The sequence below is a fragment of the Pelodiscus sinensis genome, chromosome 27, assembly GCF_052426305.1.
Source record: "Pelodiscus sinensis isolate ZL-2025 chromosome 27, ASM5242630v1, whole genome shotgun sequence".
NCBI lineage: Eukaryota > Metazoa > Chordata > Testudines > Trionychidae > Pelodiscus > Pelodiscus sinensis.
In genome coordinates, this window is record NC_143078.1 from 3,556,418 (window position 1) to 3,572,775 (window position 16,358).

General features: G+C 42.5%; 1 protein-coding gene across 4 annotated transcripts in view; it reads right to left on the reverse strand.

Annotated features, from left to right (window-relative positions):
• The window catches only part of RAP1A (RAP1A, member of RAS oncogene family), a 77,136-nt gene that overhangs the window by 38,638 nt on the left and 22,140 nt on the right, over positions 1 to 16,358 (reverse strand). For 3 of the 4 annotated variants that reach the window (XM_075910318.2, XM_075910319.2, XM_075910320.2), the window contains one exon: positions 764 to 824. The exons of the other annotated variant lie outside the window; for it this stretch is intronic. The gene's annotated coding sequence lies outside the window, so the exon portion shown is untranslated. The remainder of the gene's footprint in view (positions 1 to 763; positions 825 to 16,358) is intronic. 4 annotated transcript variants of the gene reach the window in all.

A 16,358-nucleotide genomic window follows, 5' to 3' on the forward strand; every position in this document is an offset into this window, starting at 1 on the left:
GAGGGGATTTAAATAATTTTGACTAGATGATAAATACGAGCATTGTCTTTAGGAAGCCCACCTGGAAATCCCAGGCAATCCACTCTCCTTTTTTACTCCCCCCAAAGCCCTAGCCATTCACCAGGAAATTCCTAGCCTGTTCCTGGAGGAAAAAATAAGCAAAAACACCACTGAACAGATGTCAAGTGTAAGAATTTCACACTAACCTGAAATGTGACACAAGCTCTTTCAAACAGAACTGCTGGAGCAGAGTTTTATAGGGTTGAAGACGGTTTGCATTTAGTTGGCTCCCCCTTCCTCCAGCAACTGCTGGCAGAGCCACAAATAATTAGGGATGTGTGTGTTGCTGGGCGTGTGGAGGCCAGGGTCGAAGTGTGGTTTGATGGTTTTGCCTATCCTGATGAAATGTGCAGAGTGACTGAAGACACAGCTCCCCGCCTCCCCCCATTTAAGCAAGACAGTGACAAAGGACTTTATAAAAGCAGAGTAAGTGTCACATTGCTGATTGCATCAAAGAATACAGAGCTGCCTTCACAAGTACATGACTCGCATTGCTGTGAATGGAGAAAAAACGAAGTAAAATACACCAACTTTTTGTAACTGCAGGAAACAGGGTTTTTTTTGTTTGTTTGTTTTTTTATAAGCACACTTGTGTTATACAATTAGTAATGCGTAAACCTTCTCCTCTTGCTTCTCCAACCCCCACATTTTCATAACTGGCAATTTCATTTGAATATATGCTGAGAACATGAAAAACTCGTACCTTGGCATACAAGATCTCTCATCAGTGTTAACAGCTTTACTGGAGGTTTTGTCCAAGCTCCCTATAAGAGGATTTGAAAGGTTAAAAAATGCAATTTAAAATATTTCAAAACACTTCTTAAAAAGTACACTGTACCATACAGTTTATAGAGTAGTCATGGTTTCCATTTGGCTTTCAAGCCATTAATTATTTTGTTCCTTTAAATGAACTTAGAACAACTTTAGGCTACTGGACTCAAACTATCCCAAACACACAAACTTCAAGGTACATCACCTCTGGAATGATGCAAGTTTGACTGTTTTAGCACGTTTACCAAAAAAAAAAAAAAAAAAAAAGATTCAGAGATTTCAAGGTCAAAAGGGAAAACTGTGATTATCTAAGCCAGAGGTGGGCAAATACTGGTCCACACTGCAGTGCCCATGGCAAGGAACAGCAATCCGCGGCCAACAGGCACTAAATCACCCGCACCTGTGGAGATGCAGGTACATATAGTGGCTGCAGCCCGTCAGGGGCTAATTGGCGGACCACCGCCGTTTTATTGCCCACCCTGATCTAAGCTGACTTCTTATGTACCACAGGCCACAGAACTTCCCCTAAATAATTCCTAGAGCAGATCTTTTAGAAAAAAATCCAACCTTGATTTAAAACCAGCCAGTCTCCACCACGACACTTAGTAAATTGTTCTACGGTTGATTACCCTAATTACTTTGGACATCAGACATCTTACTTAGTCTAAATTAGGCCATGTCGTACCTTTCTCTGTGAGACTGAACAGCCCTTTACCAAATGTTTGTTCCCCAGGTAGGTATTTGTGTATTAATCAAGTGGCTGCTTAACTTTCTCTTTTCCAAGCTAAACAGACGTAGCTCCATGAGTCTAATTATGAGTCATGGTTTTCTAATCCTTTAATTATCCTTGTGGCTCTTTGCTGAGTCCCTTCCAATTTATTAACATCCTTCTTCTATGGTGAGCATGAGACATGGCCGCAGTATTTCAGAAGCAGGCGTCCCACTGCCAAATTTACAGGTTAAATAATGATGGGTTTATCTTCAACCTCCCACAAGCACCTCCAAGTCCTTAATTTTTTCTCTCCTCTTTCCCCTCCCAAGGATAGACAATACTAGCCTTGCCACGCTCCATACAGCAGATCTGGGAACAAAGATCCAAGGAAGAGCTTTGAACCTATACCCTTCTCTTTGCCCTTTCTAAACCAATCCATTACTGCTAAGGATGTCCACCAAAGGCCAAGGTCAATTTGAAAACCAGAAAGTGAATATAATGGACCAATTCCCTGCATCTACGATCTTAGAATCATAGAATCATAGAATACTAGGACTGGAAGGGACCTCGAGAGGTCATCGAGTCCAGCCCCCCGCCCTCAAGTCAGGATCAAGCTCCGTCTACACCATCCCCGACAGATGTCTATCTAACCTGTTCTTAAATATCTCCAGAGATATCTTCTCAAATCGGCCACAGAAAACACTTTTGAAATTGGAGACAATGTAGATTGGATCTAGGGACAGCCAGTGAGCCTAGGCGAGCTAGGCAGCTGCCTAGGGCGCAGTTAGCCCCTGCGCCCTGTGACGACATCATGACCATTGACGGCTGTTCAGGTGGGGCGCCGATTGTGCCGCCCCGCCTAGGGTGCCAGCTGCTGCAGCAAGCCTCGGGCCGCTCCTGATTGGATCAACAAGATTTAGAAAAGAGAAATAATGGAAAATAGTGTCATGATATGACTTGCAAGCGCAGCCATAAAACCCTTTATACAATTATTGCAATACATAGAATTAAGGAGCTGGATCATTATCATGATCATTAAGCTCCTCTCTAAAGAAAAAACTAAAGTACAATGCTCCTAGACATGGGTTTCCAGAAGCTCAGAGAGCAACACACTTCCCCAAATGGCAATGAAACATACTTTTATAGCAAGCCTAAATTATCCGATGCCGTTCTCACCAGCCTACTTCCTCCCACTCTTTAGTCTTGCATCACATTATACAAAATGCTGAATAAGCAGACAGATGAAGTGGGGGTTTTACCCACGCAAGCTTATGCCCTCGTAAATCTGTTAGTCTTTTAGGTGTCACAGGACTCCTCTTTGTTTTTGCAGATTCAGACTAACACAGCTTCCCCTCTGAGCCTGTACAGAAAGTATTATGTTGTACTAAAACAGTGCTGCAACATAAGGAAGGCTTTTACAGGGTATTTCTATTAATCGCTTTATACTTCCATCCAATATTTACTTTCTAAAAAACTTCAAAGTTTTTTAACTTAAAAACTAACCCCACAGTGTCAGGCAAAGGCCACGAAACATTCAGCTGCTCCATAACAAGATATGAGTCAGGCTTTCTAGCAAAAACCAATGAAAAACACTGGCCAACCAACAAAGACATTTAACAATGAATTGAAGGAGTAGCAATAATATACCACACTCTCCAACAGCTGTTTTACGGATACAGCCGGGCTCTCCAATCCCAGTGGAGCTGGGCTAGGCCTTCAGAAGATTTCTAACCCACAGAACTGGGGCGGGCAAAACTGGATCTTAGCTTTAGAAGCGAGCAGGGCACATTGAGAACTACATGATGCTCATGTGTCAAAGCAAGTATTGTTAACTTCCAAGAATGACTTGTTTTTCTCCTTTCCTAATAAGCACGCACAATTCACATGACGCTGCCAGTGTTTGACACACTCGGGATATTGTGTTTTCTTATTGCTTCTGCTCATGGAATCTGAATATCCAATAATATCTTATCTTTTTTTACCCCAAAGTATCTTCCTGTAACCAAGCGTAAGCAAAGGACTCCTCTAAAACCAAACCACAACTAAAGCCCCCAGTATACGTTGAAATTTCATGCTATTCTGAGACTTAACTCAATGTCTGTACACTGCGAGTTGACAACACACTGTTTAACTCCATTATTGGCTGAACCCACAGCGACTCTGTATGCAACAATCTTGTGGATGTGAAATTAACACAGGTGAATTTCAGAATACCACAAATCGCCTATAGCTTTATATTTACTGTAGCTTGCAACATGACCCCCTCACAAACAAGACTTACAAGCCAAAGGGCACACTTAAGGAAAAACAGATTGGTGGGTATGCGGGGACAGTAGCTCTCAATTTTTCTTATTATAGTGCTTCCCTCTATCAATTCAGAGGTTACCTACATCCAACTAGCCTTGTTCAGTGTTCCTCAACCTTTTTTTTTTTATATAAAGTACCCCTTTAAAAAAAATTATAAGTACCCGCAGTACCTACAGTTTTCAGTCACACAATTTTTTTTCTACCATTACAACACATTTGTTTAAACAACTTAATCGTAGCCAGGCAGGCGATGAAATTTTTGGGTGTAAAAAGTACAAAAATAATAAAATGCTGTAAAACTTAAAACAAAAATTCAGTTTTCTCCACATTTCAGTTGTGTTGACGTACCCCCCCAGACTTCTCTCGAGTCCCCGTAAGGGGACTCGTACCACTGGTTGAGAAACACTGGACTAGTTCAAACAAGGCAACTCTCCTGTAGCACATGGTTACTGAAACAGTATTCAATCAATATCAGGACAACACTGGGGTAAAACATTCACTTGATGTAATACCTAGGTGGTTGCTGTTTCATTATATTCCCAGTATCTTAGATCTGTGCTGTTCATTTCCTCTCTGAAGCTAGGACTTTAGACTTAATGCTGAATTTCTCCCTTCCCTCCACCCCCCATTGCTTGCATCCAATGTTCAGATTGTTGGCTTTCTTTAAAGGTTTGTGGCATTTAATTTTGGGAGTCTGTAAACTGACTTGTACTTGCCTCTTCACCAAGAAACACTGAAACAACCCAAACAGCTGGGTAGGGAGCAGAAAGACTTCCTCAGATGAGAAGGGTGGAGAAAAACGGAGGGACCCTCACCATTTATAACAGGAAAAAAAGGTGGGATGTACCTGTCAATTGTAGTGCTGGTGCTAAGGAGGCTAATTGAGTGGGCAGGAAGTGTCTCATACTTCACTTTGGTTTTTTGAGTTTTTTGGATCTCAACAGCTCTTGGAAATAAATTCTTAGGGCAAACTGATCCAGGCTGATTTGCAGAATCCTCAATTATTCTCTACTTAACAGAAAGCTGCCTGAAGACTGAAAAATGCTTTGCCATTGGCATAGCTGCAGTCCTATATACCATCTACATACAAGTGATTCCATGAACCACAGGCTTAGCCCCACAATGTAAACTCGGATCTATTGATAAAAATTTGGCCCAGGCCTTCAGCTGGTGCAAGACAGAATTATTCAGAACTGTTCAGCGCCAAGGAGTTCTGTGGCTCATCACCAGCTGAGAATCTGGCCAGTTTTAAGAAAAAAAGTGACAAATCATTTTTGTTTTACACTTTCCCTGTCATCAGTAATTGCAGCATTAGGATAATGGACCAGAAAGTGAAACTGAACATTTCCTGGAGCCAATGGCAAAGAGTAAACAAGCAGTATAAACGGTGCAAAATGAAGTAGGCATGTCGCGTTTTAATGAAGTGCTGTTACTAGCCATTTAAAATGTTAATCGCATAGCACTTCTTTATAAGCAGCCCTTTTAGAAACAGAAGTGTATTGAACATACAAGCTTTCACATCCTTCCCCATACTCGGCAACCCCTCCCCATGCAGGGACAGCACTACAGCCATCAGGTCCCTAGGGTGCCGGACCAGGGAGGTCTGGCCTGTATACCTGAAAGTACCACTCTACGAATCAACGGTGTCTAGCACTGCTTAAGCACTCTCATGCTAATTGGTTTGTTTGTTTGTTACGTAGATGTGAGATCCAGTTCTAGAAACCATTCCTAGAACAACTGGGATGCCATTTTAACATATAACACTAACTTCCCTCCTACCGGACAACATGCCAGACAACTGTACACTGACCCATTTAGAATTGTAGTGTTGATGGGGCATTATACCCAGGCCAGAAGAGAAAGGAAGAAATACTTCTCCATATCTCGAGCCATGGTGGCCATCAGCATATTCAAACACTGGCCGATGCTAGCAAATACACTTACTAAACTTCACCTGCAATTAAATGACAGTATGAAAAGACACACAATTATTATTATTATTAATGGTGATGCCTATTTCCTATGTAGCGCTTTTCATCAGTAGATCGAAAAGTGCTGCACAATCTGTCCACGTCCTGCTCTTCACAACACTGCTCCGAAGTAGAGAAGCATTATTAATCCTGTTTTGTAGATCGGGAATTTGGGCACAGATAAGCTAAATGACTTGTCTTCGGTCACACCGGAGGGTCTACGCTGGAGTAGGGAAATAAACCTGTCTCTCCTATGGGCTAGGCCAGTGGTGTATCCACTGGATGATTCTTACTCCCAATTTGGAGCCTCTCTCTGAAAAAAAAAATTCAAGGTAGTCAACTATAAGGCATACAAGTCATTTGTATTTAATACAGTAACACACTGAAGTCTGCCCCTGAACTTCACCTGACAGAACTGTATCGTTTCTCACAGCCAGCCAACCACCCAGCGAACTGAGGAGCCCTATCACTGACGATCAGCTTAATTATGATCTACCAGCCTAGTGCTTTTGAGAGAATAAGAGAATCCTCCGGCAATTCTCACCTTGTTTTGGATAACATGTACCAGCTACAAGCCTAAAACCAGACTCTGTTTTCTCTCTCGTTACCAAGCATCTTGTAAAATGCCCTTGGTATGCACATCAAAAAGGCAGCGGCAGCTCAGAAACGCATTCCAAGCCTGTCTTCATTATGTCATGTTAACCAGAGAAGAAGCTCCATGACCACAAACTCCCTCAGGGCAGCTTTTCATGTGCTAGTCCTACTGCCTGTTTCTTTACACATTTCAGTGATTAGTACAAGATAGTTAACATATGTGTAATATTTGGTTTTATACAGAAATCCCAAAGCAATAGTTCTCTTTTAATGGTCTCTGATACCGACTTATTTTCAACCACCAGAAAAAGATTGAAAACACGGCTTGAAACATTTTTTGCAAGTTCTGTGGCCGATAGTGACATTCTTTCTTCCCACAAATCATTGTAAAATCAATGTTTAAATAGTCTGCCCGTTGGTTCTCTTGCACTGAGCTTTACTAGCCAAAGATGTATGGTACATTGTTGCGTTTGTCTAGAGTTCTTTGCACCAACCTTTCACTGACAGGTTTATTCTCAAATGCAGATGCACTTCCAAAGCCCTGTTCTTTTCCTTTCCCTTCTGCAGTGCCTCTCACTCTTCAGTACCATCAATGTATTCCTAATGGAGGCATTCTCCTCTCTTCTGTCTCTTGATTCTAAGTATTCACTTTAAGCGTTACTTTTTACACGATAAGGCAGGAGTTCTCAAACTTTGTGATACTGCGACCCCCCTCTAAGTTGCTCGCGACCCCTCGGGGGGGTCGGAACCCCCAGTTTGAGAAACACGGTGATAAGATATTTCCTTCAAGTCCCAATGGTTAGCTGAATGGTTCACCTCTTACTGAAAAAATCATTACATAAGAACAGCCACACTGGGTAAGACCAAAGGTCCATTTAGCCCAGTATCCTGTCTTCTGACAGTGGCCAGCACCAGGTGCCCCAGAGGGAGTGAACAGTACAGGTAATCATCACATTATCCCTCTCCTGTCATCCATTTCAGGCTCCTGAAAAACAGAGGCTGGGGACACCATTCCTACCCATTCTGGCTAATAATTATTGATGGACCTAACCTCCATGAATGTATTTATTTCCTTTTTGAACCTTGTTAAAAGTCTTGGCCTTCTCAACATCCTCTGGCAAGGAGTTCCACAGGCTGACTTGTGCACTGCATTAAGAAAAACTTCTTTTTGTTGTAAACTTGCTACCTATCAATTTTATTTGGTAACCCCTAGTTTTTGTGTTATGGGAACAAGTAAATAACTTTTCCTTAGTCACTTTCTCTACACCAGTCATGATTTTATAGACCTCTATCATATCCTCCCCTTGTCTTCTCTTTTCAAAGCTGAAAGTCCCAGTCTTTTCAATCTCTCTTCATATGGGACATGTTCCAAACCTCTAATCATTTTTTGCCCTTTTCTGAACCTTTTCCAATGCCAATATATCTTTTTTGAGATGAGGCGACCACACCTGGAAGCACTATTCAAGATGTGGTTATACCATGGATTTTTATAGAGGTAACAAGAGATATTCTCGGTCTTATTCTCTATCCCTTTAGTGATTCCTAACATTGTTTGCTTTTTTGACTTCCGCTGCACACTGAGTGGATATTTTCAGAGAACTATGCACAATAATTCCAAGATCGCTTTAGTCAGTGGTTATAGTTAAATGAGTCCCCATCATTTTGCATGTATAGCTGGGATTATTTTTTCCAATGTACATTACTTTAAATTTATCAACATTAAAATTCATTTGCCAATTTGTTGCCCAATCACCTAGTTGTGTGAGATCCTTTTGAAGCTCTTCACAGTTTGCTTTTTTCTTAATTATCTTGTGCAGTTGAGTATCATCTGCAAATTTTGCCACCTCACCGTTTACCGCATTGTCCGGATCATTTATAAATAGGTTATATAAGATTGGTCCTAGTGCGAACTCTTGGGGACACCACTGGTTACCTCTCTCCATTCTGAAAACTGACCATTTATTCCTACCCTTTGTTCCCTGTCTTTTAACAAGTTTTCAATCCACCTCCCAAACTGTTTTTGAAAATATTCCTCAACGTACCCATGTCTTTCCCATTTACTACTGAATTTGTTTTCACAAATATCAAATTTGCACTTTGGGAAAATGTTAACCATTCAATTTAACAGTTGGGGTGCTTTTCATAATTTCTGGCCTGCAGTTTAGAGGGCTCAGTTTGTATAATTTATGTCTACCAACAAGAACTAGTTGGTGTTTTGTCTGCAGATGTGCATTTACAGACCATGTGTTTCCTAGTTTATGTTGGCTTCAAATATTTTCTGTAGATTGAAATTTGCAATGTAGGTTAACAATTTTTCAGAGGAAATTCAAAAAAGTAAAGAGCTTGCATTTCTAGCCATCCCAAACTACGCTCTACAATAAGTCTTAAAGCACTTAGTTATTGAGGTATCTGCTTAAATGCAGTATGATCTAGTAACCATTTAAATACAGTACATTCTAATAGTAGGGCTTAAGAAAAACTTGAGAATTTGTGGGTCTCTAACATTTCCCAGCTCAAAAACTCCAAATAATTTACAAGAATTAATTAACCTTTTAAAAAAAAACCTTCCCAGTGCAGTAGGTAAGTACCATTATACAGATGAAGCAGAAGTTCAGAGGTGAAGCAACTTGCCATCAGCCATGGCAAGAGACTTAAGGCTTTGTCTACACTGGCAATTACACTCTGTGTACACAAATTTGAAAAGGGACAACAGGGGTGAGGTTGGTTAATTTCTCACCTCTATATATTATTTATTTACTTAAAAACATTTTGCAGTTAACAAGATTATTATCTCTGGAGACACAAATGCACATATAGAGAACTGCAAAACTAAGCACCTCTGACGGTATCTTCCAGACTGAGCACTGAATCCTATTGGGTAAATAGAAAGATTAACCTAAATAATCTATACAGAAGCCTTTGGGACCCCTTAAGACTGGGTCCCTAATCCATGAACTATGGGAACTCACAAAACTTTTCTTAAACATTACATGAATATATTGTCTCATACTACAGAATTAAAAATGTATAACCCTATTCTATGATGAAATATCTTTGAGCTATAATGTCTCTTAGTTAAAATGCTTTAGAGAGGTTTTTTCCTCAAAAAGCATTTTATCAAAAAGAAATCCAATTTAAACAAAATATCTGATTTTTTATTTTTTAAATTTAATTTATTTATTTTTTTAAATAATTTATGTTTATACCCTGGCAAATACTAATCTAAATAGTGCTCATGAGAATGAGTTTGAAAACTACCTCTGGCTTTTCCACCGGGTACACAAATCATGGCTGCAAGAATTATCTTTGGTCTCAAATACAAAGGCTGAGAGGGAAAAACATCTTTACAGTTTAAATACTAAATACTACTAGTCACTACTGAATAACAACTCGCAATAAAGAAAAATACATTAGTTCAGCATTTTAACAGTCATCAATACAAATGCAAGTAACAGAAGTGTAGCTCAATAAAGGTAAACCATCTTAGTGCTCAACATTAGTTTAAGAGAAATTCTGAATGAGTTTGAGTGAATGCTTACATCTTGAAAATCAAAGCAGATCATATTTGCACCTCTGCAGTGCTTCTGCTGGAATTGCTCAGGGATTAACTTAATAGGTCCAAGTCCAAGAAGGAAAGTTCTCAGGTATACCCTGTCTTCATACAACTGGAGACAAATCTCGTGTCAAAATAAAACCTCCTCCAATAAAGACTTATTCCAGAGAGAAGCCAGTTTTAAAAGATCTACAGATTCAGTTTACATCATAATGACTGAGTTTCTGAGTAACGGCAGAATCCTCTACTTGCAATGGTTCATTGCATCTCTCAGCTCATGCAATGTTATGAATAGCAAATAGGATTTTCAGATATACTGTGTATATTACAAGGCAATTCCCAATGAAGATAGCTCAGCACCTCTGAGAGCCAGCCACACTGTCCTCCCAACATCAATCTCAGATGCATTTGCTTCTCAGTTCTGAATAGCGCCAACATGTGAAACCGACTAGAAATTGCATGAAACAGCTACCTGGGAAAAAAAATCACAAAAAGGACCAGGGTTTTGCTTATGCAGCGACCCAGTTTCAGTGCAACCAAAACCAGAACCGTTTTCCCATTTTTGTTGGGATTTTGCAAGTTATTAGTTTGAATGTTTAAAGTTGTTAGGTCAAATTTGAATCTCTTGCAATATCACACCCATCTACCCATGCACACACTGGGGAACTTGGCTGGCAGCCAGAGCAGTTTGCATGCTGAACTGTATCAGATTTCCTCTCCAACATATATAAGCCATGAATATCTACAGCTCTAATTTCAGGTGCAACAGCAAACTGCTGGCAAGTGTCTGGACACATTTGGATTTCCTCTTGTGATGAGTCACTGATGTTAGTCCATTTTCTCTAGAGGGCATGTTACAGGTAGGGATGTTCATGAATTCTTATCGGTTACTTCATTATTCTGTATTCGCTGGGGGTGGGGCCGGAAGCCAGTGTGCTCCGCGCCCACTCCAAAGGAGCCCGCTGCCACTAATACCAATTATGCTCTCACCTTGAAGTCGGCCCTTCAAGAGCAAATAATTCCCTGTTTCTTTCCAGAAAGGATGGACTGAGATTGCAGCTAATTCTGCTAATATGTCTATGAAAACAGCTAAGCAACTCCGGAGGCCCAAGCTCACTCCAAAGCCCTCTGCACTATTCCAGCCGCATGTAGACCTCAGCTGGAGATTTGAAATGGAGTTAAGGTGCCACAAGAGGAACCCTCTGTACTAGCGTGAGTTTCACCAGAGAAAAATTGCCCATTAAGGGGAAAAAATCTCTGAAGAATGAGTTGCAGCTTCCAGATGAGCAAGGGTGGGTTTTTTTAAGTCACTAATAAATGAGTCATATGCAAATAACTTGGCTTTAAAAGAAGTAGGGGAGAAGGGGCAGGAATGTGGAAGAAGCGACTCATATTTAAACTCCGACTTGCTGAAGCAAACCTTAAATATGCTGTAGCTGGATCAGACAGCCAAAAGAGAGCAGGAAATGATACTGAGGGTGGTGACTAATGCTTCTACTGAATGTCAAGTATACATCAAATGGGGAGTTTTACACAGATGTGGCCACATCTGTACCGATCAGAAAACTGAACCATTTCTGTCAGTTGGAATGATTCAAACAGTACTCAGGCTGATGGAAACTTTTTATTCTAAAATCCTGAGCGCTTATGTCGAATGGACAAAGCTAAATATTTACTCCTCTCCCATGGTTATTTTGTTCTCCCCTGAGCACAGAGGTGTTTCTTTCTTCAGGAAAGATGGGTGCTGCTTACAATCAAATAGCCTTCTTCCCACTGGACTTCTTCACCCTCTTGCAGTGCACCCAGAAGCAAACTTATCTTGAAAGGGTCAGGACTACCAACTTGGATATGGTATCATGAGCTTTCGTGGGCAGAACCCATTTCTGGGTAATACCCACAAAAGCTCATGATACCATCTACATGTTTTGTTAGTCTCTAATGTGCTGCAAGACTATTAGTCTGTAACTGGAAAAACGTAAACGACAAACTCGGCTACTCCTCTGAAGAATTTGAACATAGCTATTCAGAAGGAGATAGGCAAGCTATTATTTGTACTACTTTTAGATTTCATTTTGAACAAGCTTTGCACTCAAGCCTTTGAAAGTTTATTTCGTACATTCTAAAAGCTTTGCATAAATCTGGACACTCTTGTAGTCCAAAAAGGAAATCTCTAGTCCACAGGATTAGAAGCTTTACTCCTATGATCTGAAGGGACATTAGAAACTGACCCTAGGGAAACATTAACTTTTGAGTTCAGGGATTACTGTTTGTAACTTTATGAGAAATGTTACAATTGAGCAGTTTGTTATAATCAGATTTAACATAGGTACATAGGGACTTCTATTTAAAGTTACCATGGGTCACTAGGTTGCATGTTTTGTTTTTAAAATATGTAAGCACACCCAAATGGTGTGGATGGCTGAAGTCTAAGTCATACTTAAGCCACCATTTGGGTTACTAACCTAATTCTAGATTATTTTATTGTGTCCAGTGCATTTTGAGATTAGGCACACCTTTTACATTACTACATGGAGCTCATAAAACTAGCTGAATGGGGGCAAGATATTTTAACTTGAAGGCTCAACTGTCTGATTCATCTTAATGTGCAGATAGAGACTGTAGCAAAGCCACATGGTAGATCAAAGTTGCCAAGTCACAAACTAACGTATGCTGTGCCATCTGCAAATTATCTTATCAAAACTATTTTATGTAGCCTTCCAAGAGACTCTAAAAAGAACACGTTCTCAGCTCTACAAAAGAAATATGCAACTTCTATATGAATGAACAGCGTCTTAACAGACCAATGTATTTGTGTATCGCTGAGTGGGCATCTCTGCCACTGACCTGTCATGTAACCTAGGGCAAGTTATTTTATTTCTCTACTTCATTTTGTTCAAATATAAAACAGACAGTGCTCCTTGCTCACCATTGCCCAGTGCTCCACAGAGGACAAGCAGTACATATGAGATATGTGTTTATTATTAATAAAGCCATGACATGAGCAGCATTCACTAGGGAGTACTAGTTCAGCCAATGGGATTTCATGAAATTGGGGATCTATTGACAGATCTTTCTTTTGAAATCACATTTGACTTTGTTAAAAAACAGGAATTTGTTTCTTGTTAGCTGGCTCTCTGACTGATGCTGGACAAGTCGCTTCAGCTGTCTGCACCTCAGCTCCTCATGCCCGTTGAAACTGAGAACTCTTTGAGGTGGGAACCATCACTCACTGAACACCCCCAAAATAAGGAGCCCCTCTCTCACTCAAGGAGGCCCCTCATGCAAACACCACAAGGCAGGGACTCTCAATGGTCTGCCACTTCCTTATCCAAAAGTGGAGCATGCTAGGAACTGAACCTTGCCCTCGGAGTCCTGAGCGGATGTAGCCTGAGTGAGTATGAAGAGACAGACCCAGCTATGGCTATTTTCACAGCTGAGACAGCATTTCTGTACATAACCACCCATTCACGTTTCCAAGACCTCTCCTAAAAGAAGCTTCTCCCCAGTGTGGGCAAATTATGCTCCCTCCCTCCTCCTTCCTGCATTGACACAGCACAAGTTCCCCACCCAGTGTGCATCTTTATCTAGCAGCTGTAGCCCTTTGAGATTGCTTCATCCAAAGCCATAGGCTGATAACAGGAGTTAACAAGCTTGGCCTAAAGGATGTCAAGGGTGCACACCCCTCTACATTACAGCAATTTCCATTTCTGCTTAGCAGGGGTGGGATCCTTTTTTGGGTCAGGGGCAGTGCTCCCTCTATGATTTTCCAGCCGTGAGCGGAGTGAGTATTGTCCTGGGCACCAATATTGAGGTCATGTGCACTTGTTTGGATGGGTACCACGGTGGCATCAACCAGTTACTAACAAAATTTTAAGAAAAAATACTAAGAAACGGATAATTAACAAGGTGCATGACCCTGTGCCCACCCACCCTGAAAACCACCCAGCCTGCTGGCACCTACCCCCAACACACACTGTATCTGCCCCGCTGCCTGTGCCCCAATCACAACCACACACAGCTAGCTGGTACCTGTAAAGGCCTGGCTAACTGCCTACCTCCCCCCCCACCCACTCTCTCACACACCCTGTAGTTGTGTCCAGCCTTGCAATCTGCCCTTCCGCCCCACATGCCACTAGTATATACGCCAGGGCTATGCTGTCTGCCCCCCAAAAACAAACAGCCTGTACCTGGGCCTAGGGCCCACAGTCTAGCACCACAGCCCCAGAGACCTGTGCCCAGCCCCAAATCTCGCCTGTTCCCCCCCTGCACATCGCACAGAGACCTGTGTCCAACCCAGCATCTTGCCCTCTGCCCCCTGGAATTTACCTGCACCTGGTATCTCCCGCCACCACAAACAGCTGGTGCCTTTGTCCCCCACCCAGCCAGATTCTGTGCCTGGCCCCCGCTGTCCTTGGCCACACTGCCTGCCCCTCTGGTACAGGCTCCGGTACCTGCCCTGCCGCTCTCCTGCCTGGGCTCCCATGCAGGGGCTCTGGACACCCACCGAGCCAGCCACCTGTCACCCATCACATGGCTCCTCCGGCCCTGGCCACCATGTGGTTCACAGCTCCTCTGGCTCCAGCCGCCACAGCAGCTGCTTGCCATGTGGCTGTTCAGCTCTGCATAGGAGGTGGGCGTGGTGGAATTTTTTTTTTTTTTTGCGTGCCTGTGCAAGTGCGCAACTTAGAGGGAACTCTGGTTGGGGGCCACTGACCCACAGAAAAATCAGTCGTGGGCCAGACAGCCTGGGCTCCCCAATACTAAGGGGGGAGGCCCTGAGCCTCGGAGGCCAGATCCTGGCAAGCCGAGGTCTGATTCGGCCCCTGGGCCTTGGGTTCCCCACCCCTGGCTTAAGCTAAAGACAGCTCTCCTTTGCCTGTGGAATACCCTGGTGCAACCAAGGTTTCTTCTCCTCCCCACTAAAACCAACGCAGGCAGAAAACACATCTCTTCCTCACACAACTAGAAACAAGGTAAGGCAAAGTTTAGTGCGACTGACTCCTTCCTTCACAGACAGAGAGCGCGAGCGCTCTTAACTACTCACTGTCCTGCTCCCAACCCCCATCACAGCACTCTAACCTTTGTGGCCCCATTGACAACTATGGACCAAGTCAAGCAGACGATCCCTGACTAAGGCAGGAGTCTTCCCTAGGGTACACTGATCCTCCTTCATGCCACTTCCTGTGCCACCAGGACCCACCCCTCTCGTTTAAAAATCACTCTTCTTAATATGCTTTCATGGCTCTTCCTTTGTGGCCCCTCACAGACTATCTATTCCAGGCCTGTGTCTTCCGTACAAAGACTCATCCGAATTAGGAATATAAGGGTCCCCGATTTATGAGGAAATTACCTTGGGCTTCTGAAAAGCCCTTTGTATACTTTCAGCATTCTACCAAGGTTAAATATTAGCCTTTCAAATGATTTGAAGGGCATTAACATGTACGCAGGTCCTCTCACTTACAAATGACAGGTAGCCAAACACTCACTTAATCTCACTGGTTAAGTTCAAAGGATTCATTAAAAACATGACACTTGTTGATTTGGGGATTTATTTTGCTTGCAATGGGTAACACATAGGGGTGTCCAAAAGACACCATTTTACTCTCTGTGTTGTTTAGCTTATTTCTGTGCGTGCATCTAACAGCATTATGAGTCCACTTGACACCCCTGTCATCCGTGCAGGGCCCCGATCCCACAAACAACAGTGCACCAGCCGAGTGCTGCATCTCTGAGGTACCCAGTAGAGTCAATGGGGTTCCCCATAAGGGTGAAGCAGCTGCCTGCATGCTCAGCTATAGGCCTGGGATCCCATTTTGTTTCCCTGGCATGAGTCTGCAGGCGAGAAATATCAACCTTCTGCCAAGCAGACTGTCTCTCTTCTGACCTTATCGACCCCCGGTCCTTACCCTTACTCGGGGGATCGGCATCCTTGCAGACTGGGGCCTGTGACGTTTTCTTCCAATTTTTCACACGTTCTGCTGCCAGGCAGTGACAGGAATGAGAGTATTAAGCAGCCAGGCGTCAGTTGGCAGCTGCCATTCTAAATACGATTGTGGTACAATCCTACACCTTATGGGCCAGGTGGAGCACTGTTTACATGAGGGAACATATTTGATGCTCCGCGGGGTGAGAAAACAGAAAAAAATGTTCGTGTCACTGCAGCCTTAACGCTCTTTCCATTATTCCTTATTGGAAGTGTTGACTACCACAGTCCTTCCAAATGCCAGAAGTATGTGCACACCATCAAAATAAAAACACACTACTGTCAATTAAGCAGCATTCCAGTGACAGTGGTGAATCATTCCACTCAACTACACATTTGCCAAACATGGCCTAAAAGGAACCTGCACTCAGGCCAGAACCGAGTATACACCTGAAAACAGGAAGCTAG